The sequence below is a fragment of the Anas platyrhynchos genome, chromosome 2, assembly GCF_047663525.1.
Source record: "Anas platyrhynchos isolate ZD024472 breed Pekin duck chromosome 2, IASCAAS_PekinDuck_T2T, whole genome shotgun sequence".
In the NCBI taxonomy this organism is placed as follows: Eukaryota; Metazoa; Chordata; class Aves; order Anseriformes; family Anatidae; genus Anas; species Anas platyrhynchos.
Genome location: NC_092588.1, coordinates 72,821,364 through 72,831,010, shown reverse-complemented (window position 1 = coordinate 72,831,010; position 9,647 = coordinate 72,821,364). Strand labels below are relative to the sequence as shown.

The 9,647-nt window shown below is 42.6% G+C and overlaps 1 protein-coding gene across 14 annotated transcripts in view; it reads left to right on the top strand.

The window, feature by feature from the left end:
* The first annotated feature begins 837 nt into the window (after positions 1-837).
* Positions 838-9,647, top strand: part of IKZF1 (IKAROS family zinc finger 1) — a 71,305-nt gene continuing 62,495 nt past the window's right edge. The window contains exons 1-2 of one of the 14 annotated variants that reach the window (XM_021274615.4): positions 1,570-1,876; positions 2,419-2,605. The gene's annotated coding sequence lies outside the window, so the exon portion shown is untranslated. Of the gene's footprint in view, positions 1,015-1,567; positions 1,963-2,003; positions 2,023-2,418; positions 2,606-9,647 lie in introns of those variants that run through there. The other 13 variants (XM_072034925.1, XM_005022736.6, XM_005022743.6 and 10 more) reach the window with 13 other exon arrangements.

Genomic DNA, 9,647 nt, shown 5'->3' with positions numbered 1-9,647 from the left:
TTGGTAAGACTCCTTTAATAAAGCAATGAATGGAGAATGGTAATACACTTCAATAGAAACATTGTACCTCCTGCAATAACAATTACTATTTGTAATTAGGAAAGAATCTGAAGAAAAGCTTTGACTGTACGACCACGTTAGATTTTTTCCACAATAGAACTGATAGCAATGGGAAAATACCTGTAGTAGGTTTGGTCTGAGAATTTTTAGCCAGTAACGCGTTAGATGACCGTAAGGCCAGTTGTCCTTTTCCCTATGCATTGCCTACCTTATATCCTTTGCAACCCACTTTGGCTCATACAAAATTCCCAGTGATGTCAGTGGAAATACTGCAGGAAAAATGACTGCAGCAAAGATGACTGGCTCCTAAGGCAAGGGTCTGAGTGTATATCTGCACCTATAATTTAGCAGACCTGCTTGAACTAGGACATTGTGGTTCTCCTCAGGCATTCACCACTGCTGTTCCAGCTAGGAGCCTGCCAGCAGCTAGAAACTCCCACAGGCTTCAGCCATAAAGGGATCCTCACAAGATCTTCCAAGTCCCGAGGGCTCCTGTGAGCCAATAACAAACCTCCGCGCAGTGACATGCAGAAGATGCTAGACATCTTGCAAGATATAACTTCATCAGGCTCAGCTTGCCTATGTCCAGCAGCTTGATTCTAACCTTAAACATCAAATGCTTAACAAGAAATTGTGGCTTGTGTAGTGTGAAATCTGCCTTTAAGAGTGCGTGCCGAATTGGCTTCCCCCCTTCGTCTGGGGCAGGCTGACCTGCGGGCTCTATGGGAACTAGAAGGCAGAAAAGCCTCAAACAGCTTCTGAAAGCACGGCTCTCCTGCGAGATGTCAATCCTTCCACTTCAGAATATCCGGGCAGGACGCGTGCATCTGGGTAAAGCTGCTGTGTCCTCAAGTTAACCAGCTTCCACTTTCCAAGAGGGCAGTCAGCCAAGTTCTCCCTGCCCGTGTTCCCCAGTCTCACCAAGGCAGAGCCCCCTGGATTTCCTGGAGAAAGGTATTAACTGCTGAGGGCACGGTGGCACCTTTTCCTGTATTTTCATGTTTCTTTCTTTCTTTCTTCCTTTTAAATGGCTGGGTGTGATTTACAGATCAAAAGCTCTTGTTTCCCTATATACAAACCTGCTGAAACACGTGGGGGTCTTCTGGAATAAATAAGAGGAGAATTTGTCTCTGGGTTTCAACCCGATGAGACCTACAAGGTCTGCTCATGAGCAGTGACAAAAGGAGGGCTCTGCGTTTTTGCCAAGATGCAGTGAGGAAACCACTGCTTAAGAAACCGAGAAGCACCCGAGCATATCTGGCTCTCCTGGAGCTCACACAGGTATCACCTGCTCCATGCACACACAGCAGCGGTGTCTGCAGAGCTTCTCACGGGGAAGGAGTGCTTGCCGTAAACCCCCAGGTGCAGCCCTGCCGCTGCTGTCCTGAAAGTAGCCTGGCTTTGCGTTGGAGACGTTACTTTGTCACACAGTATAAAATTTTAGTAAGGGAGCTGTTCAGAAAAGCTTACAGTACAGGGCCCTCATCTTTCGGATGCTTACACACTGCCTCACTTTGCATCTCTGACCTGTCCCTTGCAAGTCACCGAGGTTACTCACGCGCGTAAAGTTACCCACACGCCGATGGGTTCTGTACCATGAGAGCGCAGATGAGGATAGGATATGAGAAAGGAAGTATTATTGTCCTCCTCTCGCAGATGAGGAACTGAGGCACGGCCAAAACGAGGGCCCGATCCTGCACGGCCGCTGGTTGCGCTCAGCCGCCGAGCATGTGAGCCGCTTCCCCCGGGCTCGCCGTGCCCCCCGAGCGCCCTGCAGGGTCTGCATCGCGGCGCCAGGCTCTCGCACCGCTTTTCGGTGAGTTACTTCGGATCCGGCGCCGGAATCACTCCCCGCTGCCTCCCGCAGCCCCGACCCGGACGGGGGGAGCGGGGACCCCAAAGGTACCGGGGAGAAGTTGGTGGGAGGGTGAAGGCGGGGGAGCAGCGGAGCCCGGTAGGCAGGTTCGTCCGTCCGTCCGTCTGTCCTTCTTTCCTCCCTCCCTCCGCTTTCCTTCCTTGCCTCCCCCATCCCGTTTTTTTTTTTTTTTTTGGCTTAAAACGCCGTCGGGGAGCGGAGGCGCTGGCTCCGGGAGCGCTGCCTTCACGGAGCCGAGCGGAGGTGCCCCTGTTCCCATCATCTCCAATCATCTCCCCATCTCCCATCATCTCCCATCTCAATTTCCCCATCTCCATCTCCCCATCATCTCCCATCATCTCCCCTCTCCCCGCCTTTCAGCCCCCGTGGCTCTGCTCCGGCAGCCTCATCCCGGGGACCTGCCAAATTAGCGGGGCGTTTCAGGGAAGCGCAGCTGCGGGCGGAGCGGCTGCCTGACACAAGTTTTGTCCCTTGTCGCCCAGCCGGGGGGCTCCGCCGCGGGGTCCCCCCCCCCCGCCCGGGCAGCGGCTGCGCTGCTGGAGAAGATGCGCGCAGGCACCCGGTGTGCGAGCCCTGCCCGCCGCGGCACTTGCTTCCGAGGAAACTTTTAATTTTGCGCCTCAAGAACCGGACTGCTTCTTGGATTACTTTCCTGCCGTGGTCCAGAAGGTAGGGTAGCGCTGCCAGACGCTCTGCGCCCACGGTTTTTACAAATTGGGATGGCGAGAGTACTGTGTCGGGAAACATTTGTGCCTTAGATTCGCAAATGTTCTCAGGAAAGTGATGTTTTGTGGAATGCAACAGTTCCTAGACTAGCATGGCCACTAGCTTCAACTCTGTGAATGACTGTAAAGGACGGTACTGGTTCTTTCTCTTTTCTTTTCTTTTCTTTTCTTTTCTTTTCTTTTCTTTTCTTTTCTTTTCTTTTCTTTTCTTTTCTTTTCTTTTCTTTTCTTTTCTTTTCTTTTCTTTTCTTTTCTTTTCTTTTCTTTTCTTTTCTTTTCTTTTCTTTTCTTTTCTTTTCTTTTCTTTTCTTTTCCTTTCCTTACATTAGGTCTGCATACACATAATAGTGTAAATAGCATTTTCACAGGATTTTGTGCAGGGATTAGAAGTTAGAGGGAGAGACCTTCCTGACCAGATAGTTTTCTTTCAAATAAGTAGACACCACAGAGGTTGCGTGCGTATGCATTTATTGTCCAGCAGTCTGAAACAAAAAGGTATCTAATCCTGATAATAATTCATGCCTTTACCTTTACAACCCATTTGCTAGACTTTAATAATCCAGTTTTAAAATTAAAGGCTGCAGTGCATTGTAAGGGTCAAATCCTTTAAAAGACGCACTCTGCTAGCTTTCAGTTGACTGCTCACATCAGTAGTTACTCGCATGCACAAGGGAGTACAAAATAGTATGGCTGTCTGTGAAACATTATAAATGATCATTGAAATGTAGTGAAAACTGTTAATATATTGCAGTGAGAATTGTTCCAAATACTTTGAAAGACTTTATCTGAATCAGCTCTACAGGCGGATGTTGTGACCAGCTTACTGCGCTGCTCTCACCTTGCTGGTGAATCGCATAGTTTATGGGGCTGGGAGTTTTACTGAAATGGAGAAAATTGAGGATGGAGTGGCTTGCTTATATGAAAGGGAAGTTGCTCCTGAATTTCACAAACCACAGTTTTACCCTTAACTAACTTTGTTAATTCTTAATCTTCTTCTATTCTCTAATGAGGGAAATTTTAAGACAAAAAAAGTGAGAATAGTTTTAAGGTACCACGCAAAGGCCCAATATTCCTCTTTGTGGGTTAATATAACAGCAGCATATAGTAGTTCGTGCTATGTGCCTTTTCCAAAAGGTGTCACCTCTCCCATGTAGGAGCTTCTGTTTAATGTTGACATGCTTTCCTTTGATTTTTAACTCATAAATGTTTTTTTTTAAACTGAATGAAACACACAGGATATACTGCCAAGACTGCAATATATCTCCACTTGCTCCTTCCTCCCTACTGCCCCCCCACCCCAAAGGGCACCCCGGTTCTGAACAAAGCTCTTCCAAGCTGCAGTTTGATGGGCTTTTTGCCTTATTGCTGTATTAAAGCCTCTGAAACTGCTACATGTGGGCATGAGAAACCAAGCATAGACCATGTACAAGTACTCTTAAACTGATAGCTGTCCTTAGCAGAACTGCATGGGGAAGTGTCCAAAATACTGCAGAGCTCTGCACTTTCCTTAGTTCATGTTTCTGTTATCCCAGACTCACTTCCAGCCCTAAAGATTTTCTCACAAATGTTGAAATTAGTGACTATCCATATGTTCTTGGAGGGGGGTGGGGTGGGGAGAAGTGCATTAAACTAAACCCAGAACAGTCGATGTACTGCAAGTCTGGAAAAAAAAAAAAAAAAAAGAAGAAAAAAAAAAGAAAAAAAAAAAAGAAGGAAAAAAAAGGAATAGAAATGATATGCCTTAAGAGGACGTGAATTTAAAACAAAAAGCCAGGAGAAAGCAGGCTTATCCGCTGAGAATATCCGAGCAATCCATAAAGAGGTCGGTGGCAGCCCAGTGCTGGTCATCCTCAGGAGCCAGGGTTTCAAAGCTAATGCTCTCTGTTTATCTGTGAGAGTCACCCACTTTCTGGGTATGACTTCCAGGGGAAGTAGCAGGCAGGCAGAGGCATAATGTGGGATTTTGTTACTGTCCTAACTCAGCTCAGAAGGACCAGTGGACCCCAGTGAGGAACGAGTGATCATGGATCTCTCTGACCCAACACAGCGATGGGAAGACAAGGCGTGGGGCTGGCTTATCTCCTTGCCCTTTGTGTCCACGATAACTTGGAGGAGCTTAGGCATTTCTCCTATACACATCATTTGTCCCGGCTGAGTACATCTCAGGCTGTCCCCCTGAGCATCATGAGCTGACGGGTTTTTGTAGGTCATGCACGGGGGTAGCAGCGGAGAGAAGCCGGTCGTATACCTGTGACTTCCCACTTGGGCTCCCAGCTGCCCATGATCTCCCTGGGAATAGTCTGGTGGCATGTCCCATTATGCAAGCACGAATGATGCCTTTGTCATTTGTGTTACGCGCAGCATGCTATAAAAATGCAATAGTCTCCATCCCCACGTTACCGTAACAGTTTTTCTTTCCCTTGTGGAGGTTAATACCGAAATCCTGGTTTGCTTGCCACTTCCACTGCATAGCTATGCAGAAATGTAAGTGCAGAATCAATCCACAGAGTTTTACAACAATGCAAAACTTGTTTCTCATTGTTAAAATTAGATAAGTGCAAAACAAAGCCAAAAATATTTCCAGACATTTTATTTGAGCTTAGGTACTTCTCACACTAACAGTGCAATCTTACAGAAAACAAGGAAATGGGTCCAGTTTGTATTTAAGCAACAGAAAATGAGGAAGGGCATAATGAATTGTATGCTAGATCTGGCAGATCATTTTTGGCAACTTTTTTTTTTCTTAAAGTCCAGAGGATATCAAAAGTCATGGATCACAGCCTAATTGTGTGGCTCCTCATCAGGAAAAACTTCCACTGAGGACTTGTGGGATTTTATTTATATGTTTTATGTGTAAAAAGAGCTGGGTCCACAGTGAATTTTATTGTTTTACAGTCAAGATTCACATATGTATTTGATTACATTTTGACCAGTCATTATGTTCTACCATTATTAAAAGTAATAGAATTAGACCAAAGAAAACATAATAAAGTAATAAAATGCAGTGCAGCAACAATGGGGTCTTTAGAAAAAGTTGTCATCTTTACGTGCATAGAGAGGCATATGTTGCCGACATTGTAATGGACTCCCGTGGAATTCCCCTTTCAAATCGACAAACCCCACTTTTCTAGGAAGTATAAGATCACCCAGATGAAAGGTTTGGGAACGTTTTCTTCGCAGAATCAAAAAAGAAGGGGGAATGGACGAGGTTGCACTGCTGGAAAAACATCAGATGGTTAAATGCGTTTGCTAGATACATTCGGTAGAATACCAGGAATCTATTGTATCAGCTGAAAAGTGGGAGGTGAGGACTCTTGTCAGTTTTTCTGGGAATATGATTCTTTAGGATTTTTTTTTTTCAGTGCCTGCCACACAACGCAGGAGTCAAAAGAGGAAAAATGTACTCCTCGTTGGCATTTTTTCTTTAATCCAAAGATTTATATATATATTTTTATCTATTTTCCTGTTGGAGAGGTATAGCATTTAGAGAAAAGTTTTAATTCAATTTGAAGCAAGACAGGCAGCCTTGGTCTTCTCGATTTTATGTCAGTTTTTAAACAGGAGGATACTTTAAGTACCTTCCACTCATCCAAAGAGGCTGCACAAGTTTCACCTCCCTAGTGGCTATCCAGCAAAACTGACTTCAGCTGGGAAACTCCATGCTTCCAAGGTCAGCCGCGGTGCGTTGTCCCTAAGACTGTAATCTATACATAAACATAACATCAGCTCAGAGTCAGCAAGAGTTTTGTTTGCTTCCTAAACTTAAACAGCATTATGTTAGCCCCAGAGGCTTTGCTGTGATGAATCTTTATTAAAAACCCAACAACGTTTGCCTCACCCTTTTCCTTTAAGACTCACCTTCCTCGATGCTTTAAGCTCGTGGACAAGAAGAGGCTGCAGGTTTTTTGCACTGGGCAGGTCACTGCCAAGGCAGTGTGGTGACTGCAAAGGTAGGTCCTAGTCCTGGAAAGATACGTGCATGTTCTTAACTTTATTTGTACCACTGAAAATTCATGTGGATGGGACAATGCAGGTTTGGGACCTGCATGGCACACTCGTGCATCTGGTATAAATGCCTCAAACTCAAAGAGCCATTCAGATCACAGTTTTGAAGAGCATTCACACTGGAATTGTCTTTTTTTTTTTTTTTTTTTTTTTTTAATATGGGAAGTGTCTACTACTTCTTTAGCTTATTTTGAAATATATTACATCCGAATGATTTAAATTTCTTCTTCTGATCCCAGTTGCTCTAGCTTTCTCAGTAAAAGAAAAACTTGTTCTCTATGATAGGTTTGATTCCCTGCTGCATTGCTTCATTTTTCCACTTGTGTCAACTCACTTAGAACAGTGGAGTAATTGCAATATGAAGCTGGAATTGTCAGTAGTGGATTGGGTCCAAAATATTTGCAAAAGCAAAATGAGTTAACTGAAAAATGTAGTGTGGAGAAACTTGCTAATTCATTTCAATTATAGTAATTTTAGGAGTTATTTTTAGGTTTATTTGGGAAAAAAAAATCACACGGATCTTTAATATGCTTATTCAGGCTGATAATGTCCTTTAATAATCCGTAACAGCTTGAACAGTTTGGAGAGAAATTAGGAAGCAATTCTGAGATCGTGAAGCAGAGTTATTGAAACCTCCTATAATTTGGACAAATCGACTACTGATAAATTGTTGGGGATACTTGGCAATAACAATTCAAGACATAAAGAGATCCTTTTATTTTTTCTCGGTTGCATATTTAGATATGCATTGCTAAAGACATCCTCTGCTTTTAAGCTGTATGTATGTATATACATGGATACAAAAAGTTCAGGTTTGCATCTGCTACTTGTTTTCTCTTGAGTGAGAGCTCTGGAATAATATCCAAGAGCTCCGTTTGGTCACTGGAGAAAGTGCAGTGTTCTTAGATTGAGTGCCTCAATTTACACAGCTCACCTTTTTAGTCAGTTTATTTGTATGATGGAAATGTGTGCATTTTCCCTGTCATGGCGAATTTATTTCTCTTTTCTTCACTAAAAATCAAGCAAAAAGGTGACAGAGTTTAATGAGTTAATAAAACGTGGCCTTAATTAGGAAAATTACCTTCATATTTTTCTCATATTGTGCAACTAATTTTAATGATTGGTTACAGTTCAAAAACTAGAAGGAAGAACCTTTTTCATATTTGCAAGGATATCAAGTCCAGCCATTTGCATACAGTCACTGAAAGACCTTTTAAAGATCCCCTCTAACTATGAATTGTAACAAAAATATGGGTCAGTACAGTAGAATGTTAGAAGGAGTACATATGGAAAACACATACATGCATACAAGATACACTCTTTATCATTTGTCAGCACTTGTACAAAGAATTCCCAAAGAACTGAGAATTATGTAGGATCTCTGAGACAACTTTTTTTACACCCTCACAATTGTTCACTAACATGGAAATTAATTTTACATGTGCCAGACATACAAATGTTTCAAATCTGTACTGTTAGCAGAGTTCTTTTCTTAATCTCATGTGTTGAATTACAGAGCTTCCTTCATTCTGCAGACAGGAGCTCTCCATTGAAATTTGACTGTATGCTTATAATTGTATTGTCAGTTCATGTAGTTAACCAGAATTTACACTAGGCAGGAATAGAGAAGTGATTGAATAAACTAAACATCTCCCTAGACTTCATAGAAAACTCTGAATATAAAATTAATGGAGAGAGAGGAATAAAGGGAGAAAAAATGATCCACTTAGTTTTAACCTTTTTTATTTTTAATGCAATCTTTTAAAAGACCTGGGGGGTGTTTTTAAAACAGCATTGGAAGGACACTGAAATGCTAATTGTGACTCTCTGGTTTTAGTTTTCAGAAAAGGACCACCCCCCATCTTTGTAGTTATTATTTACATTGAGCAGTGTGATGAGGCGGAAATTAAAAATAGAATTAAAATGGTTCTAAAGTAGAGTCATTCACAGAGATTGTGAAGTCTAGCATATTAAATTACAATAATAAAGCTAATTATCAGCTGCTTGCTGAGATATTGAACACTTTTAATTAAAACTAGTTTGTAGGATTCTAGCAATTTTCTTCAAGTATTTCCACTGGTTGTACAATACATACTACTTTTTACCCACATTTGACAGCCTTCCTGTTTTGTGCTCAGTCATTTGTAGTAGGTAAAAGTCATATGTGAAGGTAAAAGTCTATGAAAAAAAAAACTTATATTATGTCTTTAAAAAAATAATATATATATTAATAATATATATTAAAAAAAAAAAAAAGAAAAGAAAAAAAGAAAAAAAAAAAGGAAACTCAAGATTAAACAAGATTAAATACTTCTACAGGGCTGTCTTTATGCATCCTTTCTCTTGGTTATTACTTCAAACCCATCAACTCCAGTGGATGAAAGGGGCTTGTTTCAAGGCCATCTGACCATGCAATGAGAAATGCAGCTGTATTACAGGTATGCAGGTAGATGCAACTCCCAGCTTAAAAAGAAAAAGGCTGATGACGCAGCGTATATAGCCCTTATCACCTGTTGTTAATGTGCAAATTCTCCCATGGGGTACACTATCTGCTATAGGTGTTCAGCTGGTGCTGAGTTTTCCAGGCTGCAGCCTGGTTTTGCTTTATTTACTTATTTTTTCAACTTCTTCACCTGCCATAGGAGGTTGAATCTAGGACCTGTCTTGGGTGCTTTGCTTCAGTTTAGGTTGTAAAGTGGGTTGGGGTTTTACGTTTTTGCTTGCTGGTTTGGATTTTTGTTTGCCAAAGCCATGGCCTACATGACTAGGAGCCAATAAAATGCGTCAGAGACCACAAAGAGGAGACGCGCTCACACACAAGCACTCGGCCAGGGCCAGCCACTCCAGCGACCTGTGCAAGCGGTCCCTTTTCCTGCCGCCAGGCTGCTTGCACAAGTTGGGGTTGCGAAATCGACCATTTCCCCACCGGGGCTGTGGAAGCAAAGCTTGGGTTGGCCAGGTTGCTCTTTTGTTTTATCACA